The following is a 9,859-nucleotide window of genomic DNA, read 5'->3' as shown; positions in this document are numbered from 1 at the left end:
TACAGGGGCATAAGTATACACCCCCTATGTTATAATACAGGGGCATAAGTATACACCCCCTATGTTAAAATACAGGGGCATACGTATACACCCCCTATGTTATAATACAGGGGCATAAGTATACACCCCCTATGTTACAATACAGGGGCATAAGTATACACCCCCTATGTTATAATACAGGGGCATAAGTATACACCCCCTATGTTACAATACAGGGGCATAAGTATACAACCCCTATGTTATAATACAGGGGCATACGTATACACCCCCTATGTTAAAATACAGGGGCATAAGTATACACCCCCTATGTTACAATACAGGGGCATACGTATACACCCCCTATGTTAAATTCCCTTAGAGGCAGATTTTTATTATTAAATCCCAGGTATTACATGGATCAGGATACTATGGCTTGTTTGTTTTCAGTAATTTTACTTACGAGGATGCCATGTTGACCAGAGGATGCCATGTTGACCAGAGGATGCCATGGTGACCAGAGGATGCCGTGGTTACTGGAGGATGCCATGGTTACTGGAGGACGCCATGGTGACCAGAGGATACACGTTTAGTTTACCGCAGTAGCCTAAGCCCCTAGCCCAGGCCTGTAGGACTACTCAGCCACAATAACTTCATGCATAGACTACATCTGCTGGAGGAGGAGGAAATACTTCATAAGGGAACTTTACCTGCTACTGGGGAGATGTGCACCTTCTGCGGAGCTTCCTTGTCAACGCGACATTCTCAAATGCCCATGGTATGCCCCAAAAATCTACATGGCTCGCAAGGATGGCAAAATATTCCCCCATCTCTGGACTGACCGTGCTGTTCCTACCTGTCTGCCCAGATCGGATAAGCACGGTCAGTCAAACCGACTGGAAGCTGGATTGGTCAACATAAGATCTTCTCTCGTTTGCGACCTCGCTATGGACCATGGATTGTGGACCGTGGACCATGGACCATAGACTGTGGATCGTGGACCATGGACCATGGACCATAGACTGTGGATCGTGGACCATGGACCATGGACCATAGACTGTGGATCGTGGACCATGGACCATGGACCATGGACCATGGTCCACAGCGAGGGCTTTCTGTGTCTCGCGGAGGTGGGATAGAGGAGCGATGATTTTTTAACCTGAACCGAGCAGTTACAAATGTATGGATTTGTTTCCATCTGTGAACCCAACCCCCCCAGGAGGAGAGGGGGTCTCGCACTGCTCCTAAAAGAGAACTGGAGGTTCTCCCCCCACAGGCCACTCCCTGAGATCCTCTCAACAGCCTACTGCATGTCATAGTGGGAACCTTAGCACCTTTATGAGATGAGTAGAACTTTAATGTCCTTTTTTTGTTTTTTGGGTGACCTTGGGTGTTATGAAAGGCGCTTTAAATCAAATGTAGTATTATTGTTATTAATATATAATGCAGCTTTAAGGATTCACCCCCCCCTGCAGGAGATCAGATACAATGCAGCTTTAAGGAGCCCCCCCTGGTGGAGATCAGATATAATGCAACTTTATGGACTCACCCCCTTAATATTAATATTAATATTATACGATCTATTGTTGCAGCCCGAAAAATGTCCATCTCTGTTTCTTAACCCTTGTGTTGTCGTCGGGACAAATTTGACCCATTTTTCAGCTTTTTCACCATGAAAAATTGGCCTTCGAAATAAGATGAAAACATCAACATTAGAAATATCAGATGATTTTTGATAAAACATAAAAAAAAGCACCAATAACATTGAAAAAGTGACAAAAATTTCAGAAAAAGTCATAACTTTTTTCCATGGTTGACAGGGAGACAACACAAGGGTTAAAGTCCAATGTGATGTCTTTAAATGTCTTCTTTTGTCCAAAACCCAAAGAAATTAAGTTTTATGAGACATAACATAGAAAAGAGCAGAACAATATGAAGATATTAAGGAGGCTGAAAAAATGAATTATCTGCCATGATTTGCATATAAAATGACTCACTGCTAATCAATTTTCAACATACTTTGCTATTCATCTTCTCTGTAGATGGGCTTATCGTTGACTGAACCACTAAATGAATAAATAAAAAATGCATAATGCATAATGGCAGCCTTGGAGCTCATCTCTTTCTTCTGTCGGGAGGTAAGATGGAGAACAGATACAGCGAGTATGAATCATCCTCTGATGTTATCTAAGATGTTTCCCTTTCAGTTGTGGTTTTGTTTTAACTTCTAACCTGTGTTGCAGTTCTGGAGCAGCGTCTGTCATCCTCCGCAGCTTAGCAACGTGACTCACTCCCGCTTGGCATTTCAAAACGAGAAGGCACCAAAAGTTCACGCACATCTCTCTGTCTAATCCTTCACACCTGTGTTTTTTCAACCCTCTGAAACCTAGACACTCTCCCGCGAGTAAAAACAGCACCTCTGATTATTCATAGTTTAATCATTCAATAACCATACAAGCTAGCGACTTACCAATGGTTGCTGCTAAAAGGTGACAAGTTAGCGGTTACGGAGGTCTCTTCCAGGTCTTTTTAGCCTCTACAGGTGATTTTCTATCAAGCCTGGAACTTCCAGCCTCTTTTGGGGTCGTTGGGCTTTAAATCCACACTGTTACATCCAAGAATGATCCACTTTATGTCCATAATTCATCGCGTTTTTGCTCAATCATGCCACTAGCGCCGTCTCCCTCTGAGACTCGGTGCGAGACAGCGTCCCGTCGCCTTTGGAGTCGACCTGCTGAGTTTGATGTCTTTAAATCAGTCAGCTTGGAAACCGTTCCTTCTCACAGAAACAGGGTACTGTGTTGTCCACTATGAAATACCCACAATGCACAGTTAATTTGAGTGTACATGCTGTCAATGCCAAATGTAAGGAGAGTGCAAGTGTCACTTGGCGACAAGATGCATATAAGACGCCAACGAGAGACCACTGTAACGTCTGAAGTAGCCTCCGAGATGCTAACGAGAGACCACTGTAACGTCTGAAGTAGCCTCCGAGATGCTAACGAGAGACTTCTGTAACGTCTGAAGTAGCCTCCGAGATGCTAACGAGAGACTGTATAGTTCATATTTCATACACACTATCCAGGGTTGACTGAGTGTCTCTAGTGTTTGTGATAAAGCTGTTCCTTCTGAAGACTTCACCGTAGTGGAATTAAATTGGATTTGCTGTTTCTTCTGTGCCAGAGAGCTCTTTCTTCAAGTCCTCGAGGCTCGGCTCGTTGTGAACAAATGTTTCTCCCCTCCATCCGTCAGAGCCCTGAGGGATCCCCTCGCCGTGTCGTCTGCTTCTTCTTGTTAATGCCTCCTGTCTCCGCCTCGCCGTCCAACCCGCTCCGACCCCGCAGGGAAGCTGCTTCTGCGTCCCTCACGTGTCTCCTCATGCCGCTGCTTTCTGCTCACTCCAGCCGATGAATTATGGAGGACGCAGGACGGCAGAAAGGCTGACTGAGTGCATGCTCAAAGTTTGATTAGATTCAGACAGGAACTGAGACACAGATCAGGCAAGTCTTTTAACACTGGAAGTGTCCATGAGTTGGTGCTTTTTTTCTCCTTCTCATGCTGTATCGGATGCTGGGAACCTTAATTTCCTTGAGAGAGTCATCCCAAAGGGATTAATAAAGCTAAGTCTAAGTCTACGTGAATTTGGCCGCCAGATTCCAAACTCTTTAAGCTCTCATGATAAATACCTAATGGCAACATTAATGCAGGTATTGTGTTAGGATGTGTTTGAAATAACACCAAAATGTACAATTTAACTAGTTAATTATACACTTGAGTGCCCAGGTGTTTCAGTAATTAATTTCACGGCATAGTTAAACATGATTATTTCATTCACATCAAAAAAATATGGCATGGACAGTTCATTCAACATAACTAAAATAACACTTAAAAGTATATTATTTGAACAGAGAGACCGCTGTGCGCTCCGCTGCCCGAAACCGGATCAGAGGACATTCAGAAACCGGACATTCAGAAACCGGATCAGAGGACATTCAGAAACCGGACATTCAGAAACCGGATCAGAGGACATTCAGAAACCGGACATTCAGAAACCGGATCAGAGGACATTCAGAAACCGGATCAGAGTACATTCAGAAACCGGATCAGAGGACATTCAGAAACCGGATAAGAGGACATTCAGAAACCAGATCAGAGGAAATTCAGAAACCGGATAAAAGGACATTCAGAAACTGGATCAGAGGGCATTTAGAAACCGGACATTCAGAAACCGGATCAGAGGACATTCAGAAACCGGACATTCAGAAACCGGATCAGAGGACATTCAGAAACCGGACATTCAGAAACCGGACATTCAGAAACCGGATCAGAGGACATTCAGAAACCGGACATTCAGAAACTGGATCAGAGGACATTCAGAAACTGGACATTCAGAAACCGGTTAAGAGGACATTCAGAAACTGGACATTCAGAAACCGGATCAGAGGACATTCAGAAACTGGACATTCAGAAACCGGATCAGAGGAAATTGAGAAACCGGATAAGAGGACATTCAGAAACCGGATCAGAGGACATTCAGAAACCGGATCAGAGGAAATTCAGAAACCGGATAAGAGGAAATTCAGAAACCGGATAAGAGGGCATTTAGAAACCGGATCTCAATCAAAACACCATGAATGGTTTTTCTCCAAGTGTGTGTGTGTGAGTGGAAGCACCAGAGACACTAAATAACCCCCAAATCCCAGAAAAAGAGATTTTTTTTCATGACATGGGCACTTTAAATATCATATTCTATCACCTCTCGTGTTTCGTGGCCGACGGATCCAACACGGGTCTAACATGTTTCCCAATGCGGGGCTGTCGGGTGACTTATGAGGGAGGAAGATAACGTGTTAGCGTTGATGTCATCTCGACTGTTAAAGTCCCGCGTAGTGAGTCCCCGACCGTCAGAGCGGTCTCCTCTCCGGCAAGGCTGTGAATAATTCATCAGCGAGCTGCAGGTTCTGGGTCAGTGTGTCAGTTTGGGATCTGCTGGGACAGACTGCACGGAAACTAAAAGAGGGGAAGAGGAGGAGGAGGAGGAGGAGATGGAGGAGGAGCAACTCCCAACAGAGCAGACAGACAACGGGAGTCCACATCACTGTCCCACACCCTGGACAACGACCCCTGAATGGACACAACTCAGAACACAGACGCCCATATGACGAAGAAGATTTGGGCTTACAGTTGAACCCCATGATCAAAACAGTCCCACGTTCTGTCACTGGCTACGTCTCCATGCCCGAGTCCCTCGAATCATCTGAAGTTGGGTTAAATAACTTAACGTGAATAAATCTGGTGAAAGTGAGTTTCCACCTGACGGCCTTAAAGCCGATGACCACCTGGTGATGACGTCACATGACGCTCTTTTAGGGTCAGACTGGTCTATCGGATTGGTTTGAGACATTTTAAGGTGTTCATTTTCACTGAATCACAACGTTCAACGACAACAAAGTGTTTCTTCTATCTATCTATCTATCTATCGTTCTATCTATCTATCTATCTATCTATCTATCTATCTATCTATCTATCTATCTATCCACCTATCTATCTATCTATCTATCTATCTATCTATCTATCTATCTATCTATCTATCTTTATAAGACAACCATGGATTAATTGATAATGTCCATGACGAGACGCCTTCTTGGTTTTGATATTTCCATGTTTACGACAGAGGATCACGAATACTCATCGAGCTGTTAGAGACGAGCCTCTCTTCCTCAGCTGGTTGTGTGTCTCGCATCCTCCACCCAGCCTGAGCTAGTCCGGGTCTCTGTACTCGTTGGCGCTGAGGCAGCTTTTCCTCCTCCTGCAGCCTGGAGTTGAAAAGGGCAGACCTGATGAATATTCTAATCTGGCCTAGATTCTGCGATAAAGCCTTGTAGGAGTTTGATGACAACGCCATGTCTCTGAAATATGAAGTGTTTGCCAGTGTGTTTGTGTGTGTGTGTGTGTGTGTGTGTGTGTGTGTGGGTGTGTGTGTGTGTGTGTGTGTGTGTGTGTTTGTGTGTGTGTGTGTGTGTGTGTGTGTGTGTGTGTGTGCAGGCAGGATTCAGGCAAAGGTCGCTGCAGATTAACAACGTCGCCCACTGCATTTGGAAACCGAGCGTGGGGGTTTTTCTGCTGATGAGGGCTTTTGCAGACACATTAAATCAAGTTGTTTTCCAGGTCGGCGTTTGGTGATCAATGAAATCAGCCGGATCAGTTCTTTTTCTTCCTCCTGAGCGGTTCGGTAGACCTTGCTCAGGTTTTCTCAGTAAAACCACAGTGAGTCATCTGACAGGAAGCACAGCAGATCGGAAGGGTGGAAAGGGTTTTGGTGCGACTTATCTGACACGATCAGGAGCAGACTCAGGGGCAGAGAGGGCAGACGTGTAGCTGAAGGTCGTGTTCAGGGGTAGTCGCTCACAGCCAGACCTTCCTCCACAGAGCTGTGTAAAATACAAAACAAGTAAACACAACAGAAGATAAAAAGGTAAAAATACAGTAGTGTTCTTTAAGCCTGGTCTCTCTCCAGGGGGCTGCTGGGCCCCAAGACGGCCCCAGGGCCAAAATCTGTCGGAGCCACAATGACGAACTCCTCTGGTCACGTTCCGCCTGCTAGACCCATCTGGACCGGATCTGAGTGTCTGTGTGTGTGTTTCTGACTGACTTTGTGTGTGTATTTGTGTGTGTGTGTTTGACTGTGTGTGTGTGTCTGTGTGTGTGTGTCTGTGTGTGTGTGTCTGTGTGTGTGACACTGCCTTTGTGTGTGTGTGTGTGTGTGTGTGTGTGTGTGTGTGTTTGTGTGTGTGTGTGTGTGTGAGAGAGACACTGACTTTGTGTGTGTGTTTTACTGTGTGTGTGTGTGTGTGTGTGTGTGTGTGTGTGTGTTTGTGTGTTTGAGTGAGTTTGTGTGTGTGTGTGTGTGTGTTTGGAGGCAGACATGCTGCGCTGCATCTCCTAGTCACCTGACGACACTTTCTAAAGTCTTCAAAGACATTTTTTTATCATTACTTTCATTTCTCCAAAGGATTTAACAAGCAGACCCTCATGTTTTCCTATTTCTGTATATACTATACTACCCAAATGTAATTACCCAAAATAACACAATTGATTCCACACAAATCTCACTTCTCATAAATTTTGTCTTATTTAACTTTATAGCATTTAAAAAAAAATAGTATTGAGTAAAAGTTGACATATTCCAGTCTGTGATTATCATCAACATCCATTCCTTTAATTTTAGTCTCAATAATTCATAATTTCTGCTTTTCTAACTCAAACATTAGGTATAATTTCCTATAAATGAGGGTTATTGACCATAAATTCCAATAGACCCGTAAAACTAAAGTTACTGAAAATTGTTATTTTTAGTTATTGAAAACCTTTCGTCGCCTTTTTGAATGTCCATCCCCGTCCTCTGTCTCTGTCTCTAACCTCCGTCCCCGTCCTCTGTCTCTGTGTCTGCGTTCTAACCTGTGGCTGATTTCTGAGGACTATGGTGACCTGGTCCTCAGGTCTCTGCAGGGTAAATCCAGACATCTAGCTAGACTATCTGTCCAATCGGAGTTTCTGTTGACGACTAAATGTACTTTAAATAAATGCCAATAAACCAGAGCAGCTTGTCCTCCCATCCAGGACTGCTGTGTGGACTGACCAGACCAGAGGTCTAGACCTGCTCTATCTCTAAATTATAGAGTGGTCTAGACCTGCTCTATCTGTAAATTATAGAGTGGTCTAGACCTGCTCTATCTGTAAATTATAGAGCGGTCTAGACCTGCTCTATCTGTAAATTATAGAGAGGTCTAGACCTGCTCTATCTGTAAATTATAGAGAGGTCTAGACCTGCTCTATCTGTAAATTATAGAGTGGTGTAGACCTACTAGGATAACTCTTGTTATGAATTGATATTATGATTTCATTTAATAGAATTGGACTCAGAACACGCATCCAATCAGGTTGTCCCCTGTCCCACCTCATTGGCCGGATGTAGGAGTTAATAACAGACTCTCCACCCTGGAAAGGGACTTGCAGGGTTGTACTTCCACCTGATTTCTGAATGCAGTTCTTGCTCTCTGTGGTGAACTGAAAGTGGCTGTCTCCCTCATTAGAAGCGGCTTTGACTGCAGAACATGTGCGGGGGTTGCGAGTGTGCTGATCAGATGAGGATGAATGTGTGACGGGGGACCGCTGCCAGAGCCGAGTCTCACTCATTAGACCCGGTAAGGATGGATAATGAATGTGAGATCCTCCTGCAGTCGCAGTCCTGCGCGTGGGATGATCTCAGGAAGAAACGCTGGTCCTCCAGGCGCCGTGGAGGCCTTTTGCAAACAACTCCTAACGTGCTGCTGCGAATCTATTGACTGGGTATAATGGGGTGGGGGAGGGTGGGCTTGGGGGTGCAGAGCTGCGCCGCCAGCCGACGCGCCTTTCCAAGCGTAAATCGGTCCCCCTGTTCTGCCAATTTGGAGGAAGAATGAAGCTCCCGCTGCTCCTCAGCTTCCTCTCGCCTGCAGCCTCTCGTCTCCAACACGCTGAGATTTACTCTGCCCGCCTGTTTTCAGCCTTAAATCGTCTGAATCTGGGTTTATTAAGCCGAGTGGGATGTTGGGTGAAGTGTCCTGTTACAAAACAGTCTTTTCTGAACACTCCTGTTGTCCTCGGGTGAAATCTGACGTCTCTGAAATATGAGTTTCTTTTTAATTAAATTAACACAAAAAATGGATTCGATTCCTTCCAACGCTCTTTATAAATACAACTGATCACTTTCATTCCTCTGATCTTAACTATTAGTCAAAGTAATTCATAATTTCTGTTTTTTAACTCAAATATAAGGTATGAGTCTGTATGAATCAGGGTTGTTAACCATGAATTCTAGAAAGTAATAAAACTAGTAAGCTGGTGGTAGTGAAAACTAAAAAAAGTCTGAAAAAGGGAAAAAATGTCAAATATTTGTCCGTTTTTTTACTACAGAGGACAACACAAGGGTTAACTTCATCAGAGATCTACTTAACCCTCATGTTGTCCTCATGTTGTCCTCATGTTGTCTTCATGTTGTCCTCATGTTGTCCTCGTGTTGTCCTCACGTTGTCACCATGTTGTCACCATGTTGTCCTCATGTTGTCCTCGTGTTGTCTTCATGTTGTCACCATGTTGTCATCATGTTGTCCTCGTGTTGCCCTCACTTTGTCACCATGTTGTCCTCATGTTGTCTTCATGTTGTCCTCACGTTGTCACCATGTTGTCATCATGTTGTCCTCATGTTGTCCTCATGTTGTCATCATGTTGTCCTCATGTTGCCCTCATGTTGTCCTCATGTTGTCTTCATGTTGTCCTCATGTTGTCACCATGTTGTCATCATGTTGTCCTCATGTTGTCCTCATGTTGTCCTCATGTTGTGTAGTGGGCAATGGCTTTCAGCTGCACTCTTGTATCCTCGCTCATAGCTCCTCAAAGATCCCTCCTCCATCCTTGCTCATAGCTCCTCAAAGATCCCTCCTCCATCCTCGCTCATAGCTCCTCAAAGATCCCTCCTCCATCCTTGCTCATAGCTCCTCAGAGATCCCTCCTCCATCCTTGCTCCCTGGGGCAGGAATGAGAAATAAGGACATGTCAAAGAAGACACTTGGGAAGCAGATATAAAGCTTCTCATCCATCTTTTAGCATATTTCCCAACATGTCAGACAACTCCTTCAAAGCATCAGGTTTTAAATTTAAATAAAATAAATAAATAATGGAAAATGGGGAAAATATCTTTTTGGAACAATCTTTTATCGCGAATTTGAAATGAAACTTCTGGAGCTGCCTCATTGGCTGACAGCCAAGTCAGTCAGAGCAGGATTGTGAGAGTGTGTGTGTGTGTGTGTGTGTGTGTGTGTGTGTGTGTGTGTGTGTGTGTGTG

This window comes from Etheostoma cragini, chromosome 1, assembly GCF_013103735.1.
Source record: "Etheostoma cragini isolate CJK2018 chromosome 1, CSU_Ecrag_1.0, whole genome shotgun sequence".
NCBI lineage: Eukaryota > Metazoa > Chordata > Actinopteri > Perciformes > Percidae > Etheostoma > Etheostoma cragini.
This window is presented reverse-complemented; position numbering follows the sequence as displayed.